Source organism: Mirounga leonina, unplaced genomic scaffold (assembly GCF_011800145.1).
Source record: "Mirounga leonina isolate KUSES-001 unplaced genomic scaffold, KU_Mleo_1.0 Mir_114, whole genome shotgun sequence".
In the NCBI taxonomy this organism is placed as follows: domain Eukaryota; kingdom Metazoa; phylum Chordata; class Mammalia; order Carnivora; family Phocidae; genus Mirounga; species Mirounga leonina.
Genome location: NW_023270265.1, coordinates 1695360 through 1713002, shown reverse-complemented (window position 1 = coordinate 1713002; position 17643 = coordinate 1695360). Strand labels below are relative to the sequence as shown.

Here is a 17643-nt window from a genome sequence, read left to right as displayed (position 1 = left end):
GAAAGATCCAGTAAAGTATGAAGAAAAAATTAAAATTACCAATAATTCTACCAAATATAATGATTGCTAATTTTAGTATAATTGCTTGGTTCCAGTATTTTTTTAGAGCTGAAGATAGACAGTCAATCCTATACATTTGACTCTTGAACAACATGAGGCTTAGGGGTGCTGACCACCATCTCCCCCCCCACACACAGTCAAAAATCCATATATAACATTTGAGCCTCCAAAAACCTAACTACTGATAGTCTACTGGTGATTGGAAGCTTTACCAATATCCCATATTTTATATATGTATTACATACTGTATTCTTATAATAAAGTAAGCTAAAGAAAAGGTTATTAAGAAAATCATAAAAGAAAATACATTTATAGTACTGTACTGTATTGAAAAAAATCCACATAAAAGTGGACCCTCACAGTTCAAACCTATGTTGTTCAAGGGCCAAGTGTATATGTATTACTTTATAGTCTGTATTTTTCAGTTGACAGTTTAGGTTATGTCCCTGCCCTCTATAATTCTTAGCAGCAGCCATAGGGATGGCTATAAAATGTAAATCTGATCATGTTATCTGATTTTCTGCTTACCCTCTACTTCATCTGTATTTTATGCACCCTTTTATATTCTGGTGGAAGAAAAGTTAAATCTTTTTCATTTTTTAATTTTTTTTAAGATTATTTATTTATTTGAGAGAGAGAGAGAGAGAAACAGCATTAGAGGGGAGAGGGTCAGAGGGAGAAGCAGACTTCCCGCTGAGCCAGAAGCCCAATGTGGGACTTGATCCCAGGACTCCGGGATCATGACCTGAGCCAAAGGCAGTCGCCCAACCAACTGAGCCACCCAGGCACCCGAAAAGTTAAATCTTTTTTAAAAGTATAAGAAATCTGTATTTTCACTCCAAGAATGAAAATCAACTTCTACCCAATTAAAAAAGGTTTGCTAAATAGATATGAAGTTTAACTTTAAAGACTGTTGACCTTAAAAAGAACAAGAGTCAGCTATTTTACAAGCAAAATGAGCTTATTTGGGAATAGCAGAGAAGTGGAACTGGGGACAAGCAAACTTATGGTGAACCATAGGCAAGTCCAGAAAAGAGGAAAGGGGCTTACTTTTATAGGTGAAAGGAGGAAGCTAGAAGGGGCTGTTATGGCTTCTCATTGGTTGAGTGTGGTGGTTTCTCTCATGGGCTGGGCTGTTGCTGGGTAGGAAGAAATTCTTCCTTCCTTCTGTTAGGGTATATAAAGTAGGCTTCTTCCTGTTGGGGAATGTGAGTTATGGCTTCTTATGGAGGAAGGTAGTGTGTGAGAGATCTCCTTTTAGGGCTTCCCAACTCCATGTTTAATGGCATTTATTTATTTTCACAAGACTCAACACAAATAATCTTCCTAAAAATTTCTTACTGTTTTCAAGCTCCTGGGGGTATAATGGGATTTTACTAGTCTCAGTGAAATTTGTTATTTTTTTTTTCACGGAGGGTCAAAGTTTGTTATTAGCGATGAGAATGGGATAATGTTGAGAAAGAAGTGACTAAGCACAATCTCTTAGCAAGATATCTTTTTTTTTTTTTTTTAACTCCAGTATAGTTAACAACAGTGCTATATTAGTTTCAGGTATACAATACAGTGATTCAACAATTCCATACATCACCCTGTGCTCATCATGACAAGTGCAGTCCTTAATCTCCATTACTCTTTCACCCATCCCCCAGCCACCTCCCCTTTGGTAACCATTTTTGTTCTCAATAGTTAGGAGCCTGTTTCACTAATTTGTTTTTTTTTTTCTATTAAATATTTATCTACTTAAATACTGTTCTTCTTCTTCTTGGTATTTACCTGTTATAACTCTTTCCATTCCTTTATTTTCAACATTTGGGTGTCATTCTGTCTTTGACACATTTATTTAAATAGCATGTAGCTGGAACTTTAAAATCCAATTTCAGAGTTTCTGTCTTTTATTAATAGGTAAATTTTATCCACTTTTACTTATTGTAATGTGCAATATTTGGACTTACTTCTATCATTTATTTTGTGTTTGTATTATCCTTCTTTTTCTTGCATTTTTTATTCTCTTTTCCTTCTGTTACACTGTTTTCCTTATTTTCCCTATTAATTTGGAAGTTATTCATTATGTTTATATTCTATTTGTAGTTATACTTAAAATTTTAGCATCCATACTTCTTTATTTTTCTAACAAAGTCTAATGTTTTTTAGGATTTCTGTCTTCCACTGAAACAGAGCAAGAACTTTGATCATTTCACAATATATACATATATCAAATTATTATATTGTATGTCTAAAACTAATATAAAGTTATATCAATCAGATCTCAATTTTTTAAAATACGGGGAAAAAGGAGAACAAAGATATGAGCCATGTTGTATGAGGATAGAATCCACAGAATTTGATGACTGATTTGATGAAAGAGTTGGTTAATGAAGATGAATATGAGCCTCTATGCTGGGTGATAGAAAGGATGATGCTAGTAATAATAGTGAGCATTCATCAAATAAGATATCCTTAACTGAGAATCTCAGTGGTCTTTATAGTAAGTAACCAATCGGTACCATATCTTTTTGTGTTTAACTTTTTATCTTGGAGTAATTTCAGACTTAGTATTAGGTATCTTTAAAGTAGGAGAGGTAGGGGTGCCTGGGTGGCTCAGTCATTAAGCATCTGCCTTCAGCTCAGATCATGATCCCAGGGTCCTGGGATTGAGCTCCGCATTGGGCTCCCTGCTCCGTGGGAAGCCTGCTCCTCCCTCTCTCACTCACCCTGCTTGTGTTCCCTCTCTTGCTGTGTCTCTCTCTGTCAAATAAATAAATAAAATCTTTAAAAAAATAAAATAAAGTAGGAGAGGTGAACACTTGGGACTTCTCAGGAAACACTCTTAGCAGTCTTTTTCAAGCTTTAGGACCATGTGGATCATGAAATCAATATAAAATATTATTAAATAATACCCCCCAAAAGTGAAATAGAATAAAGCAGAACAGACTGTATAATATAATAGTATTACTCACATAAAGGTTATTACTTTATGGAACTTTGTCATCTGTTTTACGTACACACAGTGAGTCAACTACATGTCTATGTCAACTACATGTCAACTATATGTCTTAGTATGAGTTGCAGTTTTAAAAGTTTGATGCCACCGATCTAGACACAGCCCAAGAAGCCATTTTTCTAGTGGAAACCCTCCCTACTTCAGTTTACAGGATTAGAGTATTGACTGGAACAAAAAGGGATATAGGGGCTTGAGGCATCTTTCATCACTTTGACAATGAATGACAATCCAATTATGTAAAATACATTTTTTAAAAAGGAGTTTGATATGCATTAACTTCCCTCTAGTATTTTTCATGTTTTATTTCGAATTTTATTTTTTTTAAAGATTTTATTTATTTGTTTGACAGAGAGAGACACAGCGAGAGGGAACACAAACAGGGGGAGCGGGAGAAGCAGGCTTCCCGCTGAGCAGGGAGCCTGATGCGGGGCTCAATCCCAGGATCCTGGGATCATGACTTGAGCCGAAGGCAGACGCTTAACGACTGAGCCACTCAGGCGCCCCTTGAATTTTAGTATTTATTTGTTTTGTTTTTTTTTTAATATTTAATGGAGTTTGGGGTGCCTGGGTGGCTCAGTTATTAAGCGTCTGCCTTCAGCTCAGGTCATGATCCCAGGATCCTGGGATCAAGCCCCACATCGGGCTCCCTGCTCTGCGGGAAGTCTGCTTCTCCCTCTCCCACTCCCCCTGCTTGTGTTCCCTCTCTCGCTGTCTCTCTTTCTGTCAAATAAATAAATAAAATCTTAAAAAAAAAACTTCATTAAATATATATATATATATATTTTTAAGATTTTATTTATTTGACACAGAGAGACACAGCAAGAGAGGGAACACAAGCAGGGGGAGTGGGAGAGGGAGAAGCGGGCTCCATGCTGAGCAAAAAGCCCAGTGTGGGACTCGATCCCAGGGCCCTGGGATCATGACCTGAGCTGAAGGCAGATGCTTAACGACTGAGCGCCCCAGTATTAGTGTTGTTTTTTAACACATAAGATGTTATCTGTTTTAGTAACTACTTAGATTTACCGATATGCTTTTCCAATTACTTTGCTTTCTGGTGCTTTGTGTATCCCATTCCTTTCTTCTGCCCTTTTCTTCTTGGTATAATCTATCATTTAATAGTTCTCTCAGTGTATATATATGGATGGGAAACTCTTTTTCCATAGACGTTTAAAATGTCTATATTTTCTCAAAGTCCACTGAGAAACAAACTGAGGGTTCTAGAGGGGAGGGGAGTGGGGGGATGGGTTAGCCTGGTGATGGGTATTAAAGAGGGCACGTTCTGCATGGAGCACTGGGTGTTATACGCAAACAATGAATCATGGAACTCTACATCAAAAACTAATGATGTAATGTATAGTGATTAACATAACATAATAAAAAAAATGAAATGTCTTTATTTTGCCTTCACTATTGAATGCTAATATATTTATATATCTTATCATATATGATATTCATATATATATTACATACACACATACATATATACATACAACTTAGCACTACCACCAGAAATGTGTGAGCATTAAATTTTGCTCCACAACCTGGCTAAAAGTAGGTACTGTCAGTCTTTTTAGTTTTAGCAATTTTAGTGTGAAGTGGTGCATCATGACAGTTTTAAATTTGCATTTCTCTGATGATTAATGATACTGAGCATCTTTCTATATTCTACTTGGTCATATATATATATATATATATATATATATATATATCTTCTTTCATGGAGTTCAAGTCTTTCGCCCATTTTTTTCAACTGCTTTGTCTTCTTAATATAGAATTTTTAAGTTTTGGATACAAGTCCTTTGTCAGGTATATGTACTATTGCAAATAGTTCCTCCCTATCTGTGGCTTATCCTTTCATTCCCTTGATGGTATATTTGAAAGCACAAAAGATTTTAATTTTGATGAAGTCAAATTTATCCATTTTTAGGCTTGTGCTTTTGGTGTGTCATATCTGTGTACTGTTGTCTTGCAGGTTTTCTCATATTTTTTCCTAAAAGATTGACAGTTTTTCTCTTAAATTTATTTGTTTTTTAAAGATTTTATTTATTTATTTGACAGAGAGAGAGAGAGGCAGTGAGAGAGGGAACACAAGCAGGGGGAGTGGGAGAGGGAGAAGCAGGCTTCCCGCCGAGCAGGGAGCCCGATGCGGGGCTCGATCCCAGGACCCTGGGATCATGACCTGAGCCGAAGGCAGAAGCTTAATGACTGAGCCACCCAGGCGCCCCTGCTCTTACATTTAGATTTATAATTTTGAGTAAATTTTCTATGTGATGTGAGTTAAGAATCTAATTTCATCTTTTTGCATATGGATATCCAATTGTCTCAGCAATATTTATGGGGAAAAGATACTTTCCCTATTGAATTGCCTTGACATCTTTGTCAAAAATCGATTGACTCTAAATGTAAGGGTTTACTTCTGGATTACCAGTTCTGTTCCATTGATCATTATGCCTATCCTTATGTCAATACCACACTGTTTTGATTATAGCACCATTTTATTAAGTTTTGAAATATGATAGTGTAAGTCTTCTAACTTTCTTCTTTTGTACAAGTTTTGTGCTGCTTTTAGTTTATCCCTTATGTTCTATTGTGAATTAAATTTATTTTTTTTTCATTTTCAGAGTTGTTCATGTACTAATGTGTGTAGAAAGATTTTTAAATTTAGATACAATTCATATACCATGAAATTCATCTTTTTAAAGTGTGCAAGTTAGCGGTTTAGGGTATATTTCCAGTGGTTTGTAGTATATTCACAATTGTGCAACCATCACCAGTATCTAATCCCAGAAAATTTCATCACCCTGAAAAGAAACCTCCATTTCTCTTTCTACCCAGTCAAAACTAACCTACTTTTTGTCTCTGGATATGCTCTTCTGGACATTGCTCATAAATGGGAGTCATATAATACATAGCCTTTTGTGTTTGGCTTCTTTCAGTGAACCTGTTTCTAAGGTTCATCCATAGTATAGCATGTATTAGTACTTCTTTCTTTTTTATGGCTGGATAATATTCTTTTTTTTTTTTTTAAGATTTTATTTATTTGTGAGAGAGACAATGAGAGACAGAGAGCATGAGAGGGAGGAGGGTCAAAGGGAGAAGCAGACTCCCCGCTGAGCAGGGAGCCCTATGTGGGACTCGATCCCGGGACTCCAGGATCATGACCCGAGCCGAAGGCAGTCGCCTAACCAACTGAGCCACCCAGGCGCCCTGGCTGGATAATATTCTATTATGTAAACATGCCACATTTATAATTGATTTTTGTAAATTGATCTGATATACTGTGACCTTCCTGAAGTTATTTCTTTGTTCTAGCAGATTTTGTGGGGGCAGAAAGAGTGTGACCTCTTCAGGATTTTTTACATCATGTCATCTGTGAATGAAGACAGTTTTATTTAGTCTTTTCCAATGTGGATGCTTTTCATTTCCTTATATTATCTTATTGCACTGACTAGAACCTCCAGTACAATGCTGAATAAAAGTGACAAGTGGAACTGGGTATTTACCCAAAGATTATGAAAACACTAATTCAAAAAGATATATGCACCCCTATGTTTACTGCAGCATTATTTACAATAGCCAAGATATGGAAGCAACCCATGTGTCCATCTATAGATGAGTGGATAAAGAAGATGTGGTGTGTGTGTGTGTGTATAGGATATATATATATATATATATATACACACACACACAGGAATATTACTCAGCCATAAAAAAGAATGAAATCTTGCCATTTGCAAAAATGGATGGATCCATGGATGGATCTAGAGAGTATAATGCTAAGTGAAATAAGAGAAAGACAAATACTGTATGATTTCACTCATATGTGAAATTTAAGAAACAAAACAAACAAAGAAAAAAAAGGACAAACCAAGAAACAGACTCTTAACTATAGAGAACAAACTGATGGTTACCAGAGGGGAAGTAGGTGGGGGTATGGGTGAGATAGGTGAAGCAGATTAAGAGTACACTGATGATGAGCACTGAGTAATTGTAGAAATTGTAGAAATACAACTGATTTTTTATATTGACTTTATATCTTGTGGCCTTGTTGAACTCTATTAGTTCTAATAGTGAGTTTTGTTTGTTTTATGGATTCTATAGAATTTTTTGCACACAGAAATTTGTAATGTCTTTGTCTGGCTTTGGTAGCAGGGTAATACTGGCTTCATGGGATGAGTTGGGAAGTATTCTTTCCTTTATTTTCTGAACAAGTTTATGAAAGATAGTTATTATGTATTCTTTTAAGTACTTGGTAGAATTTACCAATGAAGCCATTTATGCCTGGGTTTTTCTTTGTAGGAAGATTTTTAGCTACTAATTTAATTATTATGGATCTATATGGATTTTTTGTTTCTTTTTGAGTCAGTTGGGCAATTGTGTCTTTCTAGAAATTTGTCAATTACATTTAAATTATCTAATTTCTTGGCATGAAGTTTCTTATTACATACCCTTAGTCCTTTTCATTTTTTTTTTAAAGGTTTTATTTATTTATTTGAGAGAGAGAGAATGAGACAGAGAGCACGAGAGGGAAGAGGGCAGAGGGAGAAGCAGACCCCCTGCTGAGCAGGGAGCCCGATGTGGGACTCAATCCCAGGATCCTCCAGGATCATGACCTGAGCTGAAGGCAGTCGCTTAACCAACTGAGCCACCCAGGCGCCCAGTCCTTTTCATTTCTAAAGAGTCAATAATTATGTCCCCCTCATTCACTTCTAATCTTGTTAATTTGTGTCTTTTTTCTTGATCAGACTACCTAAAGACTTGTCAATTTTGTTGAATTTTTTCAATGAACCAACTTTTGACTTTATTGATTTTCTCTATTTTTTTTTGTATTTTGTTAATTTCTACTCTAATCTGTATTGTTTCCTTCCTTCTGCTTGCTTTTTATTTACTCTTCTTTTTTAGTTTCTAAAGGTAGAAGCTCATGTTATTGACCCTCCTTTTTTCTGTAGACATTTTTTTTCTATTTTAAAAATCTTATTATACATTATATTAGTTTCAGATGTTCAACATGATTCAATATTTATATATATTGTGAAATGATATATTGTGAAATGATCACAATAAATCTAGTTAAAATATGTCACCATACATAGTTACAGAATTTTTTTTCTTGATAAGATCTACTCTCTTAGCAACTTTCAAATATGCAATACGGTATTATTAACTGTAGTCACCATGCTGTACATTACATCCTCATTACTTATTTATTTTATAACTGGAAGCTTTTAAATATTGACTCCCTTCACCCATTTTGCCCATCCCCCAACTCCCATCTCTGGCCAACCCCAATCTGTTCTCTGCATCTGTGAGCTTGATTTTTTTCCCCCATAGGATTTAAAGCTATTAATTTTCCTCTAAGCACCACTTGAGCTACATCTTACAGATTTTGATATTTTTTCCCTTTTCATTCAATTAAAAATATTTTCTAATTTCCCTTGTAGAGTTCTTCAATCCATCAATTAATTAAAAGAGAACTGCTTAACTTCGAAATATTTGGAGATATCCCAAATTTCTAGGTGTTCATTTCTAACTTAATTCCAGCATGGTTGGAGAACATACCTTGTATAGTTTTAGTCCTTGTAGAGTTATGAGACTTGTTTTATATATACAGAATATATATTCTGTTGTCTTTGGGTGGAATGTTAGGTCAAGTTGGTTAATATTATTGTTTGAGTCTTCAGGATGCTTGCTGATTTTCTGTCTAGTTGTTCTATCAAGTACTGGGAGTAGGGTATTGAAGTCTCCTTGCTATAATTGTTGTGCTGTTTCTCCTTCACTTCTGTCAAATTTTACTTCATGTACTTTAAGGCTTGATTGTTATATATGTATACATTTTGTAATTACTTTATTTTCCTAATGAATTGGCCTTTTTATCATTATGAAGTACCTTTTGTTTCTAGTAGTATTCTATTTTTGTCTGCCTTGGCTTTTAATTTCTGTGCCCTTTTATGATCTCTTCCATATTTGCATGCTGCTTGGATATGTGGAGAGTTTATCAGAGCACTATGACTATCTTTTTTTTTTTTTAAAGATTTTATTTATTTATTTGTCGGGGGGGGCAGGGCACACAAGCAGGGGGAGCAGCAGGCAGAGGAAGAAGCAGGCTCCCCGCTGAGCAAGGAGCCTGATGTGAGACTAGATCCCAGGACCCCGGGATCATGACCTGAGTCGAAGGCAGACGCTTAACCAACTGAACCACCCAGGCGTCCCAGCACTATGACTATCTTATTTCCCAGAGCTCCTTGATAAATTTCTGGATAGCCTGCCAATTAATTTTTTTTGCCCTAGCCACTACTGAATCCACAGACTGAGCCACATTTTGCCTCATTTGTATGCCACTGAGTTTGCTACTGTTATTGATGATGGCATTGGGTACAGAGTTTGTCCAAGTTCCACTCCATTCTGGTGGTTAAGCTGCTAGTTAGCACAGCTTGTCCCTTTGTAGTAGAACAGGTTCTCACTGTTCTTAACACATGGTTCCACTGATTTTTGTGAATAACTGCTTTGCTGTTTTAAGTACCTTTGGTCAATTTTAGGGCCCTGAAAATGGCTGCTTTGACCATTTTATCCAGTTTTATTACTGCTTTTGGGGAAGAGGACTTGCCAAGCTATTCATTCTGTCATACTAGAAGTCCCACCTCATAATTTTCTTTTATGATATGTTTTTGTCAGGTCTTCGGCATCAATATTATACTGGCCTCATACGTGAATTAAAAATGCTATTTTTTGGAAAAAGTTTGTGTGACTGTTATTTCTTCCATAAAAAATGCATGATAGATTCAGTAGTGAAACCAGCTAGGCCTAAAGCTTTCTCTAAGAGAGTTGTTTGATTCAGTTTCTTTATGAACTTGACAACGATTCAGATTTTTTAAAGAAGTCCGTTTTATCTAAGTTGCAGAATGTACTGGCATAAAATTGTTCCTACTATTAATATTCTTTTAATGTCTGTAGGACTTGAGCTGATCTTTCCTCTTTCACTAATGGTATTTGTAATTTGTGTTTCCTTGCTTTTTCTTTTCTTTTTTTAAAGATTTTATTTATTTATTTGACAGAGAGAGACAGCGAGAGAGGGAACACAAGCAGGGGATTGGGAGAGGGAGAGGCAGGCTTCCCGCTGAGCAGGGAGCCCGATGCGGGGCTCGATCCCAGGACCCTGGGACCATGACCTGAGCCTAAGGCAAACGCTTCACCGACTGAGCCACCCAGGTGCCCCTCCTTGCTTTTTCTTAACCAGTATCACCAGAGGGCTTATCAATTATTAATCTTTTCAAAGGATCAACTCTTAGATTTGTTCATTTTCTCTTTTATTTATCTGTTTTCTATTTCAGTGATTTTTGTTCTTATTTCTTTTATTATTCTTTGGGTTTAATCTTTCCCAGCATCTAAAGGTAAAAACTTAAATAATTCATTCAAAGCTGTATTCTTTTCTAAAATAGGTGTTTAAAGCTACAAACTTCCTTGTAAAAACATTAGCAGCATCCACATATTTTGATATTTTGTGTTTTTGTTATCATATAGTTCAAAATACCCTCTAATTTTCCTTGTAATTTGATATTTGGACGCATGTTGTTTAATTTCCAAATATTTGGGATTTTTCTAGGTATCTTACTGTTACTGGTTTCTAATTCTATTGTGATCAGAGAATATACTCTGTGAGATTTAGTCTTTTGAACAATATTGAGACATTTTACAATCCACCATACAGTCTGTCCTTGTGAACATTACATGTGTGCTTCGGAAGAATATGTACTCTGTATTTGTTGGGTGTAACATCAGATCTTTTATATTTTTACTGATTTTCTAATTGTTCCATTAATTACTAAAATCTTTAACAATAACTGTGAATTCACTGATCCCTCTCTTTAATTTTATCAGTTTTCTTCATCCATATTGAAACTATTAGATGTGTACTTATTTAGAATTGTTATGTCTTCCTGGTGAACTGTGTTATAGACTGAATTGTGTCCTCCTCTGTTGAATTCCTGTGTGAATTCCTATACTGAAGCCTAACCCACAATGTGGCTGTATTTAGAAACAGAGCTTTGAAAGAGGAAATTAAGGTTAAATGAGGTCATAAGCTCTTAACTATAGAGAATAAACTGATGGTTACCAGAGGGAAGGTGGGTGAGGGGATGGGTTAAATAGGTGATGGTGATTAAGGAGGGCACTTGCTGTGATGAGCACGGGGTGCTGTATTTAAGTATTGAATCATTAAATTCCACACCTGAAACTAATAGTACACTATGTTAACTAACTGGAATTTAAATAAAAATTTGAAAAAAAAAATGAGGTCATAAGGTTGGGGCCCTAATCTGATAGGACTGATGTTCTTATAAGAAGAGGGAAGAGGGGCGCCTGGGTGGCTCAGTCGTTAAGCGTCTGCCTTCAGCTCAGGTCATGATCCCAGGATCCTGGGATGGAGCCCCGCATCGGGCTCCCTGCTCTGCGGGGAGCCTGCTTCCCCCTATCCCGTTCCCCCTGCTTGTGTTCCTGCTCTCGCTGTCTGTCAAATAAGTAAATTAAAAATCTTAAAAAAAAAAATAAAAAAAAAAAAAAGAAGAGGAAAAGATACCAGAGATCTCTCCACGTGTGCACATGCCTAGAAGAAAGACCATGTGAGGATACAGATTCTAGGAAGAGAGGCCTCACCACAAACCAATCTGGATGGCACCTTGCTGTTGGGCTTCTAGCCTCCAGAACTGTGAGAAAGTAAGTGTCTGGTGTTTAAGCCACAGTCTGTGGTATCTTGTTATGGCAGCCTGAGCTAAAACAAATTGCCTCTTATCACTAGGAAATATTCTTAGGACAAATTCCGTGTTTTCAAGTTTACTTTGTCTCATATTAATATAACCATGTCAGCCTTCTATGTTCAGGATATATCTTTATCTTTTAAATTTCAACCTATTTGTGCCTATATATTTACAGTGCATTTCTTCCACATAGTATACAGTTGAGTCTTGCTTTTTTATCCATTCTGACAATCTCTTTTTTTTTTTTTTTAAAGATTTTATTTATTTCTTTGACAGAGAGAGAAACAGCGAGAGCAGGAACGCAAGCAGGGGGAGTGGGAGAGGGAGAAGCAGGCTTCCTGCCGAGCAGGGAGCCCAATGTGGGACTCGATCCCAGGACCCTGGGATCATGACCTGAGCCGAAGGCAGATGCTTAACGACTGAGCCACCCAGGCGCCCCTGACAATCTCTGCTTTTAATTGCAGTGTTTAGGCGTGCCTGGGTGGCTCAGTCGTTAAGTGTCTGCCTTGGGCTAAGTCATGATCCCAGGGTCCTGGAATCGAGCCCTGCATCGGGCTCCCTGCTTGGTGGGAAGCCTGCTTCTCCCTCTTCTACTCTCCCTGCTTGTGTTCCCTCTCTCGCTGTGTCTCTCTCTGTCAAATAAATAAATAAAATCTTTAAAAAAAATTGGAGTGTTTAATCCATTTACATTTGTTTTAATTGTTGACATGGTTGAGTTGAAATCTAGCATCTTGCTATTTCTTTTCCATCTGTCCCTTCTGTTTTTTGGTCCTCTCTTGTTCCTTTCCTTTTTTCTTTTTCCTTTCCTGACTTATTTGATTATCAAATATCTGTTAGTATTGCATTTTATTTCCCCAATTGGCATCTTAGCTTATTCTTCTTAAAATTTTATTTTTTTTTAAGATTTTATTTATTTGACAGAGAGAGACACAGCGAGAGAGGGAACACAAGCAGAGGGGGTGGGAGAGAGAAGCAGGCTTCCCGTGGAGCAGGGAGCCTGATGCGGGGCTCGATCCCAGGACCCTGGGATCATGACCCGAGCCGAAGGCAGACGCCTAACGACTGAGCCACCCAGGCGTCCCTCTTTACAATTTTAATGCTTGTTCTAGAACTAATAATACACATTCATAACCTATCAACAAAGTCTAGTTAGAGTCAATATTTTACCACTTCATACCTCCTTCTTCATACTTCCCATTTCTCTCGATACTTGACACTTTACAAATGTAATTAAAAAAAAAAGTATAATCCCATTTACAGTCACCCATCCTTTCAGCTGTATTTGTCTCATCTTTTACTTCTACAAGTATAAATTCCATCTTGCATAAATAAGAAATCACAAAAAAATACAGACTTTTATATTTATCCACTTATTTACAATTTCTGGTGCTCTTTATCTCCCCCTGCCCTGTGTATTTCAGCTGCTTCATCTTCCATGAACTCTGATCTCTGTTCCTCAGCACAATGGAATCACCACGCCTTGTTTGGACTCTGGCTCACAAATCCATAGTCATAAAATTATCCCCAATCAGGAACCAGGATAAATAGGGGCTCACCTTATGAGTTTCCTTTCTCTCCGTATATGTGCTGCCTGTTATCCAATGCCTCAAGAGACACCCGACATCGGGTTTCAAAGCCAGAACAGAATAAGGAAAGCATCAACCTGGGAGGGCACCATGGTATATGATATTGGAACCCAAGCACAATAATGAGGGTGTCTGTGTAGGAAGATGGCCTGTTGTATGGTAGGAAACCAACAGGGGTGAAGAGAACATCTAGCAGTTTTCCTGACCCTGAGCAGTGCTAGAGGGGTGTTCTAGTTATTTTGGCAGTATAACAAATTACTCTAAAACTTAATGAATTAAAATAGCAACAATCATGTATTATCTCCCCAGGTTTACATAGGTCAGGAATTTTTATAGATCACAGCAGGAATGTCTTATCTCTTCTCCACAACATCTGCGATATCAGTTGAAAAACTTGAAGGCTTGGACCTGAATTCATTTGAATGCTCATTCACTCCAATGTCTGGCAGCTGATGATGGCTTTCAGCTGGGAGCTTCAGTTCATCTCCACATGGGTTTTTCCATGTGGTCTGGTCTGAACTTCCTCAAAACATGGTGGCTGGATTCCAAGGTCAAGTATCCAGAGAGAGAAAAAGAGGCAAGCAGAAGCTGTGTTACCTTCTAACCTAGAGAATCATATAGCATCACATTCACTGCATGCTACTGACTGAGGCAAATAGTCCATTTAGGTTCAAGAGGAAAAAACTCTGAATGGAGGAGTATCAATATCTTATAAGAAGAGCATGTAAAATGGGATATATACTGGCATGACTGAAAAAAAACTGACACAGTAGGTGTTTTCAGGTGGGAGAGCAGGTTGTTGCAGGGTGTTGGAGCACAAGTCAGATGAAGAGGATGTCCATATGGGAGAGCAGCCAGCTTGTAATGTTGGTACCAGAATAGAGAGAAGAAGGCTACTATGTGGGGAGTAGGCAGCCTCACACAGGATGACAGTCCGAGCAGGGTGAAGAAGGTGCCAGTATGGAAGTTAGGAGCACACTGGGTGTCTGGCTCTGAGCAGGGTGAAAAAAACATCCAATAGGTGAAAGGGTGCAGGCGGTAGTGACCCAGTACAGGGTGTTGAAACATTTGTGAAGTGAGAAGGGTATCTACAGAGGTTAGGAGGCAGTGGTAACCAGTAGGAAACTGGTTACATTCGGGGGATTTATCAAATAAATATATTAAGGATAATGGAACCCAGGTTTCTTATTATCAAAGAAAGAAGTTACAAATATGAAAAAGGAAAAAACTAGAATGAACTTTGTCATGTCAAAATGGAATAGGTGGAATACATATATTCCCCAGTTCAGTCCACTGAGAGGGTTTTCAGGGACAACTGAAAAGCAATGGGCACACTTAGCACCCAAATATTTGTTTCCAAATGACACTAAAAGGAACCAGGGCTCCTTAGAGAAGTGGCTGATTCCAGCACTGGGCCAAAGAAGGTACAAAATAAGCCTGGAGTATGGAACACTTCATCTAAAACTATGGGGATTAACATAAGAATAAAAAAAAAAAAGAATAGAACAATATTTTATCTCTGGAAAAAAAAAAAAAAAAAGCCTGGAGTATCTTGTGCCAGAAAGTAAGTACGTGCTCAAAGAAGGATAACATGGCAAAATGGCACAGAAGCCAGTATAAAGGGAATTCTACTGGCCAAAAGCTGGGACAGTATGAACTTCAAAATAAATAACGATAATGATATATTACAACTACCTGAATAAAATAGGAATCCATGAGTCTACACTGATGTAAATAAATTCAAAAATTGAAAGTGATGAGGAATAGGATAGTAGCTACATAATTTCAAAGTTACCTCTCCACAAAATACTTTTATTTTTTTTAAACTTTATTTATTTGAGAGAGAGAGCACAAGCAGGGGGAGGGGCAAAGGGAGAGGAAGAAGCAGACTCCCCACTAAGCAGGGAACCCAACTGGGATCATGGCCTGAGCCTAAGCAGGGAACCCAACTGGGATCAAAACCTGAGCTCAATCACCTGAGCCACCCAGGCGCCCCTCCATAAAATACTTTTAAACAACAGAAAAAAAATTAAGGTGTAAGACACCACACCTTAATTAAGTGATCAAAGTGAACATCATCAATAATGGGACAAAGGGAACCATGTGCCACCAAACAGAATGCAATGAGAAAAACAAGCTCGTATCTGTGATATCACAAATTGAGGAACTATTCCAGATGGAGACTAAAGAAACATAACAATATTAAGTGAACTTTTGCTATAAAGGATGCTACTGGGACAACTAGTGAAATTTTAATGGGGTCTAGAGATTAGATGCTAGCCACGTTTCACTGTTAGTTTCCAGAATTTGATGCTTATACTCTGGTCATGTAGTATCCTTGTTTGAAGGAAATACACAAAAATATTTGGTATGAGGGGGTATCATGTCAGTAACTTACTCTCAAATTATTCATGAAAGATAGTTCTTTGTACTGTACTTGTAACTTTCCTGTAAATTGGAGGTTGTTTCAAGTTTTTAAGAAAATACTCTATGTAGCATTTGCAACTCTGATCTCAAAACTTGGATTTCATTAATTAAGACACAACCTTAAAAACAAAATAATGGATTTCAAAGGAATTACCTACTCTGACATACATGTGATACCTGCAATGAAATGTTTGGGTAATACAAGAAAAATATCAACATTATCTATATACTAACTAGAAGCCTTAAAAAACATAATCATAGCAATAAAGATCAACGATAAATGTATTCTTCAAAAAATTAGTTTTCATATGATCCAACAATTCCACTCCTAGGTATATACCTAAGAATATTCAAAACATGTACACAAATATTCATAGTAGCATTATTCATAATAGTCAAAAAACAAAACCCAAATGTCCATCAACTGATGAATAGATGAACAAAATTTTGGTATTTTTGGAATTATATTCATCAATAAAAAAAGAAGTACTGATACTTGCTAAAACATGGCTAAATCTTGAAAATATGTGAGGTAAAATAAGCCAGACACAAAAGGTCACATATTGTATGATTCATTTATATGAAATGTCAGAATAGGCAAATCCACACAGGCAGAAAGCAGATCGGTGGTTCTCAGGGGGCTGAGGGACTGGAGGGTTGGGGAGTGACAGCTAATGTGTATGGACTTCTTTTGGGGGTGATAAAGATGTCTTGAAATTAGTCAGTAGTGATGGTTGCACAACTTTGTGAATATACTAAAAACCACTTCACTGTTCACTTTAAAGGAGTGAATTCTATGTTACGTGAATATCACAGTAAAAAAAGAACTCCAGGGAAAGTTTAATCTAGTATTAAATAGATGAGAAATCTATTAACATATAAGTAAAATATTAGAAGTTTTAAAAACATGACAAAGAATATAAACTTTTGCCAAGGCCAACATTATCCTAGAACTCATTTCCCTTGAAAAAGAGGTACTGTACACCTATATAACAGCAATAAATAGATTAAAAATGTAATTTTTAATATTGTACCATATAAGGTACCTAGGAATAAGTCTTCAACAAATGGACCTTTATGGACAAAATTAAAACAATTTATTAAAAGATATTAAAGAAATTGATATTAAATGAAAAGATTTATGGGGAGCCCGGCTGGCTCAGTCAGAAGAGCATGTGACTCTTCATCTCAGGGTCATGAGTTCAAGCGCCATGCTGGGTGTAGAGATTACTTAAATAAATAAATAAACTTAAAAAAGAATGAAAAGATTTAGATATCAAATTCATTGAATAGGCGAACTCAGTATCATTAAGATGGCAGTCCTCCCCAAATTGACCTACGCAATTTAACAATCAGATTCTAACATACATGACAAGGATTGGCCAAGACAATTATGAACAATGCTATAAGAGTTCCCTACCACATATTTTAGATTATTATAAAGCTATAGTTTAATTAAAACCAGTTGTATGAGTTTAGGACAGAACAGACCCTTTCATATTTTAAAACTTAATCTATAACATAGGCAGCAGAGCAGTGGGGAAAGGATGTAGTGATTCTCTGGGAAATGATACCACCTTCTATGGAAGAGTTGAAAAAGGTATGTGTGCATTTTTAGTGATCACAATGACTAAGGGGTGCTCTAGGTATTTAATATGAAGGGATCATGAATATTAAACATCCTGCTAGCCATGAGACATTTCTGTACAATAGCCACACCTAAAATGCCAAAAATGCCCCTGCTCAGAAATCCTGAACTAGTCAGTAAATGGTACTAAAAAAATTCATTATCCATATGGGAAAATTATGTTCCTGCTGT

At 36.8% G+C, this 17643-nt stretch overlaps 1 protein-coding gene across 4 annotated transcripts in view; it reads right to left on the bottom strand.

Moving 5' to 3' along the window:
- FAM149B1 (family with sequence similarity 149 member B1) overlaps positions 1-17643 on the bottom strand; it is a 79714-nt gene that overhangs the window by 51684 nt on the left and 10387 nt on the right. The window contains exon 2 of one of the 4 annotated variants that reach the window (XM_035021434.1): positions 1111-1256. The exons of the other annotated variants lie outside the window; for them this stretch is intronic. The gene's annotated coding sequence lies outside the window, so the exon portion shown is untranslated. The remainder of the gene's footprint in view (positions 1-1110; positions 1257-17643) is intronic. 4 annotated transcript variants of the gene reach the window in all.